Here is a 15,820-nt window from a genome sequence, read left to right as displayed (position 1 = left end):
AGACAACGTAGTCTTCATGAGACTACAGTATAATGTTTGACAGGGTTTAGGGTGTAAAATAATTGACAAAAGCCCATCAGAAGCAAACCACAATTCTTCATAAACAGAGGACCACAATATTAGAATCAAACCACATGGGCTCAGAAGCAAAACACAACACGGTTTTCATACAAGTAGATACCACACCATAATGTTTCACAGGTTTTAGGGTGTTCTAATGTCAAGGCTGCAGCCAAAGTTTCTAGTGAGGTTTTTGGATCTTACATATCAACACATGTTGGACTGCAACAACTTGCCCCATTCAGATGGTGGGCCCCTTAAATGAGTGTGCCATCGAGTTTTCAAATTTTGTTGAGTGAATAGGATGATGGTGTTATTGGGTTATTCGGAGCAACCATAGACAAACTACTTTTTTTGGGGAGTAACATGATGATGCAGTTATTGGGTTGTTACCCTGTTGTTATTTTGATCAACAGAGCTATTCGGATCAACAGGATGATACGGTTATTGGTTTATTCAGATCAACATGTACTTAATTTGATTATTCTTCGGATCAACAAGATGATGCACTGAATTTAGGTGATGGTTTGCTTGTGCTATTAAGTTTCAAAATTTTCAGGAGTAAAAGATCACGAAGTTGTTGGTTCCCACTACTTTTGTATTCAGATGGTGGGACCCTTGAATGACTTTTGGTGCACACAAGTGTGTTGGTGGAATGTGCTATAAAGTTTTCAATTTTTTTTTTTTTTTTGTGTAATTTGGATCATGTAGTTGACGGGGCCCACAGATCTCTAAGTTGTAGGGTTCCACAACTTTTGTATTCAGATGGTGGGTCCTTTAAATGAATTTTTCTCACGCAAGTGTGCTGGTGGAATGTGCTATAAAGTTTCAAAATGTGTGTGTGATTTGGATCATGTAGTTGATGGCCCCCACAACAGTTCTATTCACCTGGTAGGCTTGCCAAATGAATTGTACACGGCTGGACATATGGAATGTACTACAATGTTCTAAAATTGTGAGTGAATACGGTGGGGCCCACAACTAGTTCCATGTACACTGTATTCTCCAAATGAATTGTACACGGTGTGTTCACCAAATGGATTGATTTACAGAAAGTTGAAAATGAAATGAGAAAGGTTTTTTCAAATCCTATAAGTACACGCGGCTGGGCATATGTAATGAATGTACTTGTTTCAAAATTTTAAGTGAATAGGATCATGTAGTCATTGTGCAAATTTCAAATTCACTCATGTGGCTTGTACAAAATTGTTGGTCGTGTAGAATTTTTATTTCAAATTCAGTCATGTGGCTTGTATATAATTGTATGCTGTTTTGAGAATTTTATTTCAAATTCTGCCGTTTTTTTCCTAAAAATTATTGCTAAAAAATATACTTAATCATTGCTAAGAATATTACTCCAAATACTTCTCTCCATGATGCACAGCTAAGAATATTCACTTGGTAAACTAGCTGTTACTAGACGATATTGCATATCTGGAAAACTAGGCTCCTATAATCAAGTTTCACTACAGCTCTCCTTTCGTCGAGAGGTAGCGAGTCAATCGATAGCACGCTCATAAGCCAGCTTGTCGAGCTTCAGATGGAATTGACCTATTTAGCAACATGTGGTTCAGAGTGAATGAAGAATGCCTAATGAATGGGATGATGGTTACTGCTTCAACCAAAGAGTGTGGCGGTTTTCTGAAGTGCTCGTCCTTGTCCCCAATAAAAATACTTAACTAGCAATTGCCCCAAAAGGTGCAAAGAGAGGCCTATAGATTTTTTAAATGGTTACTGCTTCAACCAAAGAGTGTGGCGGTTTTCTGAAGTGCTCGTCCTTGTCCCCAATAAAAATACCTAACTAGCAATTGCCCCAAAAGGTGCAAAGAGAGGCCGATAGATTTTTTAAATTGGAAAAATGGTATAGAATTTGGAAAAATGATACAATATGTATTCCCTATACCATATATATTGGCAAATTTAAATCTCATACAGATATTGTAAAAAATGATATTTTAATTTTATGAATGTTTATTATATGTAATAAGTTGTATATATATATATATATATATATATATGTATATATATATATTTATATATATAAAACTAGAGACAATAATTTATATACTTATAACAAAATATTAAAAATAAAAAATATTAGAAACCATCATTTAAATCATTTTAATATTAAAAATAGAGAATGTTAAAAATCACCATTTAAATTCAATTAAAATAATTAGATTAGATTATTATATTATTAATTAGTATTTTTTTTAAATTGATTAAAATTTATTTATAATTGATTTTAAATGTATATCTTGATTGCAGTTTCTCCTCATCAAACTCCTCCATCACAAAACTATAATATATCATCATTATTGATATAGTTAAACTCCTCCATCACAAAACTATAATATATCATCATTATTGATATAGTTAAAATTATTGCTTACTTATTTTCAATTATATATATCATAATTACTAAAATTAAAAAAAAATTAAAACTTTAAAAACTCTTATATTATAGCGATTGCAGTGGCTGTTTTTAGAAATGCTATTCATTATAAAAGTTCACACTTGTTTTTAGAAATGTTGTTCATTATAAAAATTCATACACCTTGAAACTTCGTTGTTATCTATGTTTACACACCTTGAAACTCCATTGTTGTCTAATTGAAATGAACTACATCCTATATTGCTTTCCAATTCCATCCTAGATTGCTTTCCAATATTTTGGTACACTAATTATATTTCAAAAGTTATTCAATGCTTGTGCTCAAGATATTTAAAAGCTATTCAATGCTTCTACTTAGTTTTGTTGCAGCCATATTTTTCAAAAGCTATTCAATGCTTGTGCTCAAGATATTTAAAAGCTATTCAATGCTTCTACTCAGGATATTTATAGTTTTGTTCCAGTCTATCTATCAAGTGATTTTACATATGATGTCTTAGTATAAATTACCTGTATATTTGCAGCATAAATTATAATGTTACTTTGTTTATTTATTGTGGATCCCTGAAATATTATAAGCTTTATCGGACAGGTTGGAAATGAGATTTGAAGTGGTGGTTCTAAACTTGTATAGATTACAAGTATATATATCTTAAAAATCAGGATTTTCACATTTTTATCTTAGTAATGCACATGCAATTAATAGGAACAAATATATTAATGGATTACCACAATTCACATATTTTGGTGATAATTTATTTAGGATGTTGTATGCATAACTATAAGACAAATCTTCCCAAATCTTGACAAGAATTCACATATTTTGATGATAATTCATTTAAAATGTTATATGCATAACTATAAGACAAATCTTCCCAAATCTTCCACACCTTCAATGTATCTTTACACTTTTAAAAACAATTACTAATTTTTACTATTTTGAATTTGAATTATACCCTAACATACACGCCCATTAGAAATGAGATTTGAAGTGGTGGTTCTAAACTTGTATAGATTACAAGTATATATATCTTAAAAATCAAGATTTTCACATTTTTATCTTAGTAATCCACATGCAATTAATAGGAACAAATATATTAATGGATTACCACAATTCACATATTTTGGTGATAATTTATTTAGGATGTTGTATGCATAACTATAAGACAAATCTTCCCAAATCTTCCACACCTTCAATGTATCTTTACACTTTTAAAAACAATTGCTAATTTTTACTATTTTGAATTTGAATTATACCCTAACATACACGCCCATAAATCCAGTAACTCGAATCCACTTATTACAATTATTGCTTGAAAAGTTATCTACAAAATTGCCACTACTCACAGTTTTAAGAATAGATTCAAAATTACCATAGAATAATAATAATAATAAAGTGCTAGATAAAATCTAGAAAAGCAAAAAATATAAAGCACATCAAAAAATATAAAGCAAATCTAACCAGCTATGATTACACTACACTTTTCAATTACCAACCAGTTCAATCTTATCATTTAAATTATGTGTTCAATCTTATCATTTAAATTATGTCACGACCCCTCTAATATTTCCACAAATGCTGGCATTCCATACTAAAGCCAAGCCCAAAATTCTAGCAAATGGATTGGATTGAAATTACAGCAAACATAAAAACACACCATATCCAAAAGAGGAGCTCAGAGAGGCTCTAATATTGTACAATTTAGCATTGCTGTTTTCAGAACACTGTACATGAACAAGCCAAGAGGAAGGCTTGAAAAAACAGGAACTACATAGCTCTGCTCTGCTTCCTGGCAGCGAATCTATCCCAAAAGAACTAAACTCCTCAAAAATTATCTAAGAATCACCATCCTCCCCCCAAGCTTTATGACTCTAAAACGACTTATTTAAAGAAAAACACACATATACCATGCAGGTGGAGGTAGGTACATGCTATTACATAAAAGCTTGATCCTTCATCAAAATAGCAAAACCTACTAAAAGGATCTGAAACTACTTAACTAATCACGATGTCTTCCTCGTCCTCTCCCATTTCCTCGTCATCGTCCTCCTATTCCAACCAGTCCTCCTGTTCCAACCAATCCTTATTGGGAGTGCAGTTGTGCTTGTGATAGATTTTCCAATCTAAAGCATGGCACGCCCGGGAACAATAATTCATTGTCCCACAAATTGAGCACCGCCGGAACTTGTGTCTCCTAGTCTCCGGCCTCCCGCAGAATCAGTGAGAACACAGCCGGAGGCCGAAACCCAGTAGCCGGAGTTTGAACTAGTCAACCAGAAACTTATTCACAGGATGCAGTTCTGGCACAGGGACATTACACCGGAAAATCGCTCAGGAGAGGGCATGCTGCCGCCTGAACGAAAGCCTGACTACTAGTGGCATGATTTTGCCGTCTGTTGCCACCATTTAGGTTCTTGAGCCATGGTTCAAAACGCTGGAGCCGTGTATCTTGATGTGGTCTGAAGTAATGGGCGGGCAAGATTGAGGCGAGCTCCCAGGCGTTGGCCTGGACGAGAAAGCGCCTTCCTTCAGCTATGTTCTTGGTAACGCCGTAACCGTCCTACAGGGAGTCGTCGAGCTCTCGCAAGGCGTTCACGTGGCTAAGAAATGCTGACCTGGCGCACAGGGCTTCCCTGGCTTTGAGATCCTTGTCTTTCTTTGTGCCTCCATTGTCGTTGAATTGAATGATGGCTAGGGAGTATAGGGCTGCGGCGTGTGATGAAATGGCGGCCTTGGCTATCAATGAGGCTATCAATGACGCTCCGCCGCCTCGGTTTTCAAGACATTGGAATCTGATCTGCACATGAAGGGGGATTAAATTAAGGCGGCTCTCTGGAATCGTAAACGTTTAAATAAAGTAATCTCATGGGCTACTACGCGGACTTTTATTAAAGAATCGTGTGCTTACCATGCCCAGAGTGTAGCAGGCTTCGATGTTTCCTGCTTCAGCGCATCGTTTCATAAAATTGTGCGCACCGCTTGACCAGCTGGAAGCTTTGACGGCCTAGAGTATTGAATCTCTTACATCTGCGTAAAGAAAACGAAATCCGTAAATATCAAATTTAGTTTACTTTCGAGAATCAAAATGAAATCGGAAAATCTAAAAAAATTATCAACGATATCCATTGTTCTTTAAAGATTGAAAACACTATATTGAAATATGTATCTGAAATTTTTTCTCAAAATCTGCGGAAAATAATGAAGATAAACTACAGTTCGCCGGATTTAATATTGCTCTGGCGCTGAAAATATTTCTTAAATAATAATGATCCAGCTACAGCGGGCGAACCCTTGAGAATGCTCCCTGATTGAAGACTCTCAGAAAAAGAAGAAGAAAGCTACGAAATATCAGAGCCGACTGATAAGACGTTTTTTTTTCTCAGATCAAATTTGTTCAACCTATCAAAAGAGGATGCTTCTTCCAAAAGAAAAGGAGGAAAAAGAGGATTATCTTCTAAAGCTACAGAAAGTTATTTACACCAGGAAAAGCAATAGAGTTCAAGCAATCCACCGGCAAGGAATTTCCTTCCAAAGGAAAACATAGTTATTTACGGTAGAAAACCCGAGAGTTTAATCAATCTACCAACCAAAAAAAAGAAAATTTCCATTCTAAAGCAAATGAGGGTTATTTACAGTGGCTTTAACAACGGGTCTATTTCCTTTTCCAGATTGTGAAAACTTTATGTCGTTTGCATTTGAGTGGCAAATACAGGCATTGATTTATTTTAATTCTTGCTTGAATTTGACTAAAAATCTCCCAGGATCTGTATTAAGTTTCCCTAATTGAAATTGCCGGAGATTAAAGCTCTGCAAAAGAAACAGATTACCCGCTATTCTCGGCACCAGGATATCATTTTAAAGCGATCCTGTTATTTTCTTGACCAAGAAGCACTCAAAGGAAAAACTAACTCTATAATGAATTCAAACTGATTCTTCTGGAAGTCCGGCGGTGCGCACAAATGTCAATAGAAATTTGTGTATAGATGTCAGAAAGAAATCTGTGTACAGATGTCACAAAGATATGAGATATTTAACCTGAACAAATGTCAATCAGACCACATAAACACAAGCCAGATGTCAATTAAACCACATAAACACAGGCCAGATGTCAATTAAACCAGATGCGCAGCTAAGAATATATACTCTAAATACTTCTCCATGATGTGCAGCTGATGCTTACATTGGAAGCATTGCTTATTAATCATGTCACCAAATACTTCTCCAGGATGTGCTGCTAATACTTATGTGGGAAGCATGGCTTATTAATCATGTCACTATTATTATTAAAGAGAATATATTATTTCACTATAATATTTTTCCATTATCCCTTTATGGAAGTATTGCTTATTAATCATGTCAACTATTGAAAGAGAATATATTAAATCTTAATTGAATCATTTCACTATAATATTTCTCATAATCTTAATATTATTAAAAGAAAATATATTAAAGCTTAATTGAATCATTTCACTATAATACTTCTCCATTATCCCCTTACCTTCTCCATAATCTTAAAGAAAATATATTAAATCTTAATTGAATCATTTCATTATAATACTTATAATACTTTTCCATAATCTTAATTTTAATTGAATAATACTTCTCCATTATCCTCTTACCTTCTCCATAATCTTTAATAATATCTCCATTATCCTCTTACCTTCTCCATAATCTTAATATTATTAAAAGAAAATATATTAAATCTTAATTGAAATATTTCACTATAATACTTCTCCATAACCTTAATCTTAATTGAATCATTTTACTATAATACTTCTCTATTATCTCCTCACCTTTTTTTCTATTTTTTTTCCTTAATTTATTAGCTTTATATATTAAAAAAATGTTATTAATATTATCATTTATTTTTTATTAATATTTTATATATATATATATATATATATATATTATTTTTATTAATATTTTATAAAAATATTATATATATATTATTTTTTTATTAATATTTTATAAAAATATTATATATATATATATATATTATTTTTTATTAATATTTTATTTATATATATATATATATATATATATAAAAAGTTAAGAAGTGAGATTAGTTGATTTGGGTAAGATTTAAGTTTCTATTTAATATTAAAATTTAAATTTCATGAAAGAATATCTTTAAAGAAATAGTCTCTCATAATTTGATGATGGCTAAAGAAAATATTTAATTATTGCTAAGAATATTACTCCAAATATTTCTTCATGATACGCAGCTAATAATATTACTCCAAATACATCTCCATGATGTGGAGATAATGCTTATGTTGGAAGCATTGTTTATTAATCATGTCATCATTATTAAAAGAGTATATTAAATCATCTTTTTTTTTTCCCGAAGAAGAAAATTCATAATTTCTATTGATAAGAAATTACATGCTGTTGATGCCCATAGGCATATGCTGTATTGTGGCAGGTCGCCACTGTTCAAAAAACAAACTTAACAGAAGAATCCCATGGGGATACTGAGATAGGCACATTGTCCATCATAGTAGCACGAAGTGTTGCTGTATATATGACTTCAAATTAAATACATACTGAGATATATACATAAATATAACAAAAATGTGTTCATCAAAATGCTGATATTGATGCCATTGCCTCGCTGAAGTGGTCCATTTATATATGGCCTGTGATAATATCTGAACGTCCCTGTAGGAGAAAATTCCTCGATCATCCATTCGCCTAGAGGACGATCCGCCGCTTCTTTCGAGAGCCGGTCAGCAGTTGTATTTCTTTCCCTGTAGATATGAGAAACATATATCTGGTCAAAGAATGTTTTGAAAAAAACAATTTCTTCCAAGATATGTTTCAAAGAATATGCATGACAAATAGTCTTGTTGTTAAACCAATCAACCACAGTCTTTGAATCTCCGAAAATTTGAAGTTGGTGGCAATTTTTGGTCATGGCGAAATATATAAGATGACGCAGAGTTATCAGTTTTGCATGGTTGTTTGTTCCGGGACCAAGTCCCAAACAGATCTAGAAGTAATGTCTGTCGGATAGATGTAGTAGGATGCCACCTCCACAACCTTGCTGATGGGCAACCCCATCAAAGAATGCCCATGGTGAGTCTCTGTTGATTTGCTCTTGAATGATGCTCCTGGGCTGTTTCTGATTGATCACATTTGGTATTTCTGCATAGGCCGCGCATATGATAGGGGGGAGGAGGTTCCAGTTTACGATATTGTTCTCAAATATGATCGCATTTCTCCGGATCCAAATGTACCAGGAAACCAAGAGGGGAAGATTCCGGGGCTTTTTTGCCGCCACCGAGGTCCACCACTGATCCCACGCCGATTGTATGTCCACCCCTGCCAGTCCGCATTGATGTTTAAAGAGTGTATGACCTGTGCCCATATATCTCTGATGGTCGGACAGGTTAGGAATAAATGGAGGGTTGTTTCTTCCGCTTGCATGCACATAACACAACGGGATGGGCCTGAGAAGGATCTTTTCATTAGATTGGATCCAGTGGGGATTTTGTTCGCCAATATATTCCACATTAGCAATCTGGTTCTTGGCGGGGCCTGTAGTTGCCAAATTGAGGTCCACCAGCTTTTTTGGCTGTCTGGTTTTTTGGCTTCAATCAATTTGTTGTATCCCAATTTCGGCGAGTATTGACCCGATTTTGCTAAGGCCCACATGAGCTCATCCTCTACATCCCTTAATCTAATATGGGTCTCGATTAAGGCCTGTATGTATCTCTTCCAGTCTTCGTTCCACTCATCGGGTAAGTTCCATTGCCGATTCGTTAACCAGGCCTGTGAAAATGTTGTAGAGTGCTGCTGGTCTCCAATTTGTGAGAGAAATTTTATGCCTCTGTTATTTAAGTGGAGCACCAGCCCTTCAGGTAAATTGTGGGCGTTCCCTGATCCTGGCCATGGATCAATGCCAATGCGGACTGATGAGCCATTGCCAATACGCCATAAAAGGCTATCTATGATCATAGGCATGGCATTCAGTATGGCTCTCCAAATCCCAGAGGTGCCCTGTCTATTCCAATATGGCCTACGGATCCAGTCTGTGATGGTCGATGGTCAAATATACTTATGATGGATGACTTCAGCCCATAGACTGTTCTGTTTTAATAATAGCCATCCTTGTTTGGCTGCCAGTGCTTGTGCAAATTCCGGGAGATATTTTAAGCCCCACCCCCCCACTTTTTGGGGGCAGCTATCTTGGACCATTTTGCCCAGGCAAAGATCTTTCCTTTCTTGTTGCCATTCTAGAGGAATCTGTTGCAAGTTTGTTCAATTCTGAGAAGAATTCCTCTGGGAATCCAGGTAAGGGACATCCAGTACATTGGGGTGGCTTCAAGGACTGATTTTAGAGGCATAAGCCTGCCTGCTTTAGAAAGGAGCCTGTGGTGCCAACAGTTGATTCTCTGTTCGATTTTAGTGATGAGCCAGGTCCAGTTCTCAATCTTGTATCCATCTGGTTTGAGTCTGAAGCCCAGGTATTTGATGCCTTCCAACAGATTTGATTCCTGAAAGGGGAATTTCTGAGAAGCGAGCTGTGCTTCCTGAATAGTACAACCCGAGAGGGATATAGAGGATTTTCCCCTGTTAATCTCCATGCCTGTAGCACTACAAAAAAGTTGTAGAATTTCGTTGAGAGAAGTGGAGTCCCGGACACTCCCATTTATAAAGATAAGGATATCATCTACAAAAAGTAGATGAGTTAGATAAAAATGTTCCATAATTTTGAGGCCACTGATACTCCCATTCCTTTTGGCGGATGAGATGGGTCTGCTTTGACCTTCCATAACAAGGAGGAACAGGAGTGGGGATAACGGGCATCCTTGTCTGATTCCTCGATCGATGTTAAAAGGAGATGAGGCCGAGCTTAAAAGGAGATGAGGCCGAGCCATTGATGAGTATAGTGAAGGAGACGGAAGAGATACATCCCATAATCCAGGCGATAAACACAGGAGGGAAGCCCAAGTGAGTGAGGATCATCTTCAGGTAAAGCTAATTTACTTTGTCAAAGGCCTTTGCTAAAGAGTATATTAAATCTTAATTGAATCATTTCACTATATTACATTATGAAAAAAGAATATATTAAATCTTAGTTGAATAATTTCACTATAATACCTATCCCTGGTTTGCTGCCAATGCTTATGTTGGAAGCATTGATTACTAATTATGTCAATATTACTCCAAATACTTCTCCATGATGTGCCGCTAATGCTTATGTTGGAAGCATTGCTTATTAATCATGTCACTATTATTAAAAGAGAATATTTTGAATCTTAATTGAATCTTCATTATAATTCTTCTCCATTATCTTGTTACCATTTTTCATAAGTTTGTTCGTTTTTTTGTTTTTTTTTTTAAAGTTTTATATATTAAAAAAGATGTTATTGCTATTACAATTTATTTTTTATTAATATATATATATATATATATATATATATATATATATATATATAAAGTTATGAAGGTGATACTAGTTGATTTGGGTAAGATTTATGTTTGTATTTAATATTAAATTTAAATTTTATGAAAAAATATCTTTAAAGAAATAGTCTCCCATAATTTGATGATTGCTAAAGAAAATAGTTAATTATTGCTAAGACTATTACTCCAAGTACTTCTCCATGATGCGCAGATAAGAATATTACTCCAAATACTTCTCCGTGATGTGGAGCTTTGCTTATATTGGAAGCATAGCTTATTAATCATGTCACTATTATTAAAAGATAATATACTAAATCTTAATTAAATCATTTCACTATAATACTTCTCCCTGGTTTGTTGCTAATGCTTATGTTGGAAGCATTGATTACTAATTATGTCAATATTACTCCAAATACTTTTCCATGATGTGCAACTAATGCTTATGTTGGAAGCATTGCTTATTAATCATGTCACTATTATTAAAAAAGAATATACTAGCAACTGCACCAAATGTTGCAAAGGAAACATCGTAAGTCGGTAGCATACGAGTAGAGAACATAGATGAAAAGTGAAAAGTGATGTGTTATTTTATGATGTCTAAATGTAGCCCAATTTGAGTAAAATAGAAATCTTAATGTTGTCCTCCTTGTGCCTTGTGTCAAAGGAAACATCGTAAATGGATAACATATGGAAGATGAGCATATATGAACACAAACTTATGCATTGGGAAACCTTAGGTTTGGTTTCAAAAAACTCGGTACCAGATCTAGATTCAATATCACCTTGTCCAATCTCATTCTCTGCAACAAATTTGAGATCCAAGAGTCCACAATAGGCTTTATGTTTTCCAAAATTGATTTCACTTGCTTCTGATATCATATTGAGTAGAATGGAATTACCTGAACAATTTAAATCAACAAAGAACTATTTCAAAATACAGTATCTAACACATACCTTCAAAAGGGAGAGATAATGTATGATGAGTTAAGAAGCAAGCTCACGGATCCCTAACAATACTCCCATTATATGTTTGTTGGGGTTTAAAGTTGCCAAGTTGCCTCAGTTAAATGAGCTCTAAGACAATTACCAGAATTGGGTTTTGTCTCATTCATAAGAAAGTTAAAGATAGCCATAAACCCCATGAGGTCCACACTACAAGTAATTTTAAGTTGTTGACCATTAAGGTGCTCCATTAAACCAAATGGTATTGAAATTATGTAGAGCATTTTGCCAACTTCATTTTCATGGCGATCCCACAATAATCTAGGAGTTGTAGGGGCTTGGGACCAAATTGTAAATGAAGTCGAAGAAGTCATGGAGGCTGACATGAAACTATAGAAAAGAAATGTCAGTATTAATGAAGCTATGACACAAGAAGGTGTGGATGTTGAGCGTTTGAATGTGGGTTAAGAAGATTGACTTTCAAAGCTTGGTTTCCCTCCCTTATCCAAAAAAAACTTCACATGTACTGATTGAATATGGTTTGATGACTAAGTTAACAAGAGATTAAAATATATGATATATACTAAAAGAATTAAGAGACATCAATGGATTCAAATAGGTGTAAATTAACAAGAGATGAAAATATATGATATAATTCAAGAACAAGAATAAAGGGACAAGTTACAAACCCATTCCCTGAGTTCATCCTATCCAATGTGATCAATAAATTGATGCAACATCCACATAAGATATTTCCATATTGATCTAAATTAGCAATATCCATGTGAGTATTATATTGTAATCTAGATAAAGATAACAAACACAACCAACATGATGACAATTAAATAAGCAATAGTAATTGAAAGAAATTGCCTACTTCTAGATGGTACAAATAATTGTCATAATGAAGTTCTAACAATTATCTTCAACTCTGAGGACAATGAAAATGCGTTGTAAGAACAAACATATTAGAACTACAACAATTGATGAGTGTCATAAATAGATGATTCAAAAGACCTCAACAACTGCACATTAGTAAATTGTTTGCTTCCTTGGTGCACCATGCCAGGTTGATCATGAGAATGATTAGTTTGTGTTTCCAAGGACCTATACATGAGATCTATGGTGCCTTGAATATCTTGTGAGCTTGCAGCCTGAGAGCCCTTGAAACTTCTCCCTTGCAGCATGCCAAATATATTTCCTCCAAAGTTTCCCATTTCGCCTGCATTGGAAACAAGTGGCTGACCTTGGTGGTGTTTATCCATAGAATTCACAATAGTTGCAGGGAACCCACTTGTTGCAAGACTAGTAGAGGAGTTGCAGGGAACCCACTTGTTGCAAGACTAGTAGAGGACTGGGGTACATTGTTAATAACTTGTTTGTTGCAAAAGGACCAAAGTTGTGTTGTACTCCTTGCATCAATGATGCTTGGGCCATAAGAGGTTAATCCTTTGGCATAAGTTGATCCGTTGTGAGACCTGACTGCATGGTCATATCAAATGAAGTTGGATGTTGAGTGTTTGAATGTGGGTTAAGAAGATTGACTTTTAGAGCTCATTTTCCCTCCCTTCTCCAAAAAAACTTCACACGTAGCCATAGAACATGGTTTGATGACTAAGTTCACAAGAGATGAAAATATATGATATATACTAAAAGAATTAAGAGACATCAATCATGGATATTTTGATGAAATGCTATGCAGGGATTCAAATAAGTGTAAATTAACAAGAGATGAAAATATATGATATATACTAAAAGAATTAAGAGACATCAATCATGGATCTTTTAATGAATGCTATACATGGATTCAAATAGGTGTAAATTAATTTTGTTGAGAAATAATGCTCTTTTCAAGTGAAAATATAATAATATTATAGAAAATTCAATTAGTTTTAAATAAATAAGAACCATGACTCTCTATATGGCTAGATTTCAGGAGAACAATTTGCTACTAGATTAAATGACTCCATTTTAATATGTAAATATTAGGTTTAGTCAACTATAATAATAAGAACCATGCAAATTCTTGGAGAATGCTTGCTAGCTCAGAAATGGAAAAAACTATCACCAAGCAGGTTGGAACCATGAACCATGAATGATTCCAACCTGCCCGAAGATAGTGCCAACTAGACACTTATTACAAGTTTGCATCGTGACATGTAGTAAGAAAAGTTAGCAAATCAAAATATACTAATATGAAATAGATATAACAAGTCAAAATATATGAAATATACAAAAATAATTAAGCGACATCAACCATTCATCATTTAATGAAATACAAGTCAAAATATATGAAATATACAAAAAGAATTAAGCGACATCAACCATTCATCATTTAATGAAATGCAATCCACACGAGTTCACAATCATTATGGTGGATACTGAGAATACGTTACTTGAGCAACAAATTTCGAACATTTCCTTAATTTTGTGGCATAAATCCCCAAATTGATAAACATGAACCATCGCAATAGCTATTCAAATATTGAAATAATAAGAGATTTGGACATTGGTTGGTTGGAAATTGTGTACAAAACGAAGAAGGCCCTACATTTCATTTAATAAAACATTGTTTTTTAGTTACTTTGCTTTTCAATGATTAACAATTTCTATCACTTTGAAAAGCCCTTCAATGAGAATATACATGTTTTGTATATTTTGTTCTCTGAGGACATGCTCTTACAGAGAAAGAATCATTAGGGGAATTTTGAGGTCTAAAATGGGCCTCCTAAGAAAAATGTACAACCAAAATAAACTTTATAAGAACCAATAGGATTCAAGATGATGATGTCAACCATGGGGGATGATTCACCATTTTTGGAGTAAAAAAGTAAAATTATTAAAAAATAATAAAAATACTTTTTCAACTCATATTTTAAACTTATCTCCTTAAGTTTTTATTCAAATTTTCAGCGGGATTACTTGTTGGATGCAAAATTTAATTCTTCATTCAAGGAGTACCCATGTTGCATACTTTCGATGGAACCTGCTACACGCAAAATGAGAAATACATGAAAAAACGTGATTGCAATCACATTTTTCATGTAGTAGGTTCCATCAAAAGTATGCAACATGGATACTCCTTGGATGAGGAATTAAATTTTGCATCCAACAAGTCTTCTCGCTCGAAATTTGAGTAAAAACTCAAGGGAGATAAGTTTAAAATACAAGTTGAAAAAGTAGTTTGTTTTTTTTCCCAATCTAAAATTTGATGATATAATGTAATCTTATTTTATTATTTCTACTATTGTTTTATAATTTCCTTATGAGGCCCATTTTAGACCTCAAAAATCCCCTGATGACAACTTCAAGTTGGAAGAATACAACCTCATTTGGAAAAAAGTATGAAGATAAAAAATGTTTATAGAATATTTTTTTTTCTATCTTGGTTTTCATGTGGATGCAACTTCAAAAAACTGGAACTTCATAACTTGTTGCTAAAATGTTCTTTTTGCGAGAAACATTTCAAAGTATAAATGCCCCTCTTAGGTTTTTGTTGGCAACAATTTTCAACTTTCATATTGAACATTTCCTAATAAATAAATTACACATTACACATGTTTGCATATGTTTTTAAGTTTAGATGCTTCTAGTGGAATGTTGTCAAGAAAAAGTAATGTCAAGAGAAAAGAAGATCAGAAAAACAGATTTTGTGAACTGTCCAAAAATTGATAGCACTGCTTATTCTCTGCCAAAAACTCATTTTTGTCCTTACTAATGTCCCAGAGTAATTTGTCTAGCACAACCATTTTTCCAAAAGACTCACATCATCAACCAGAAGAGCTTGTGAGATTGTTCTTACTTCCTTTAGTGATGGCATTGCTACATTTTTTTTAGTTCCTGTGTATTCTTGGATTTGTAGCATTGATTTTTTTTTCAAATAATGATTCTGTTTCAGTAGAGTATAACTTTTGATGGTTTGACACAGGCATTTTTTATCTTTACTAACTGCTTGAAGGATAACTATTTTTTCCTTCACATAGAGACACATAGCAGACCTAGATCACGAATAA

At 34.0% G+C, this 15,820-nt stretch overlaps 2 pseudogenes across 1 annotated transcript; both read right to left on the bottom strand.

Annotated features, from left to right (window-relative positions):
* Positions 1–4,141: 4,141 nt before the first annotated feature.
* LOC149198798 (F-box protein At1g67340-like) lies at positions 4,142–6,431 on the bottom strand (annotated as a pseudogene). The gene is made up of 2 exons (XR_016253220.1): positions 5,362–6,431; positions 4,142–5,250 (listed from the first exon to the last, which is right to left on the bottom strand). The product of XR_016253220.1 is annotated as an F-box protein At1g67340-like (transcript).
* Positions 6,432–12,781: 6,350 nt separating this feature from the next.
* LOC149198797 (uncharacterized) lies at positions 12,782–13,301 on the bottom strand (annotated as a pseudogene).
* Positions 13,302–15,820: the final 2,519 nt, after the last annotated feature.

The sequence above is a fragment of the Pinus tabuliformis genome, chromosome 2_1 (assembly GCF_031772625.1).
Source record: "Pinus tabuliformis cultivar Carrire ecotype Pingquan chromosome 2_1, CPIR1, whole genome shotgun sequence".
NCBI classification, from domain to species: domain Eukaryota; kingdom Viridiplantae; phylum Streptophyta; class Pinopsida; order Pinales; family Pinaceae; genus Pinus; species Pinus tabuliformis.
This window is presented reverse-complemented; position numbering and strand designations above follow the sequence as displayed.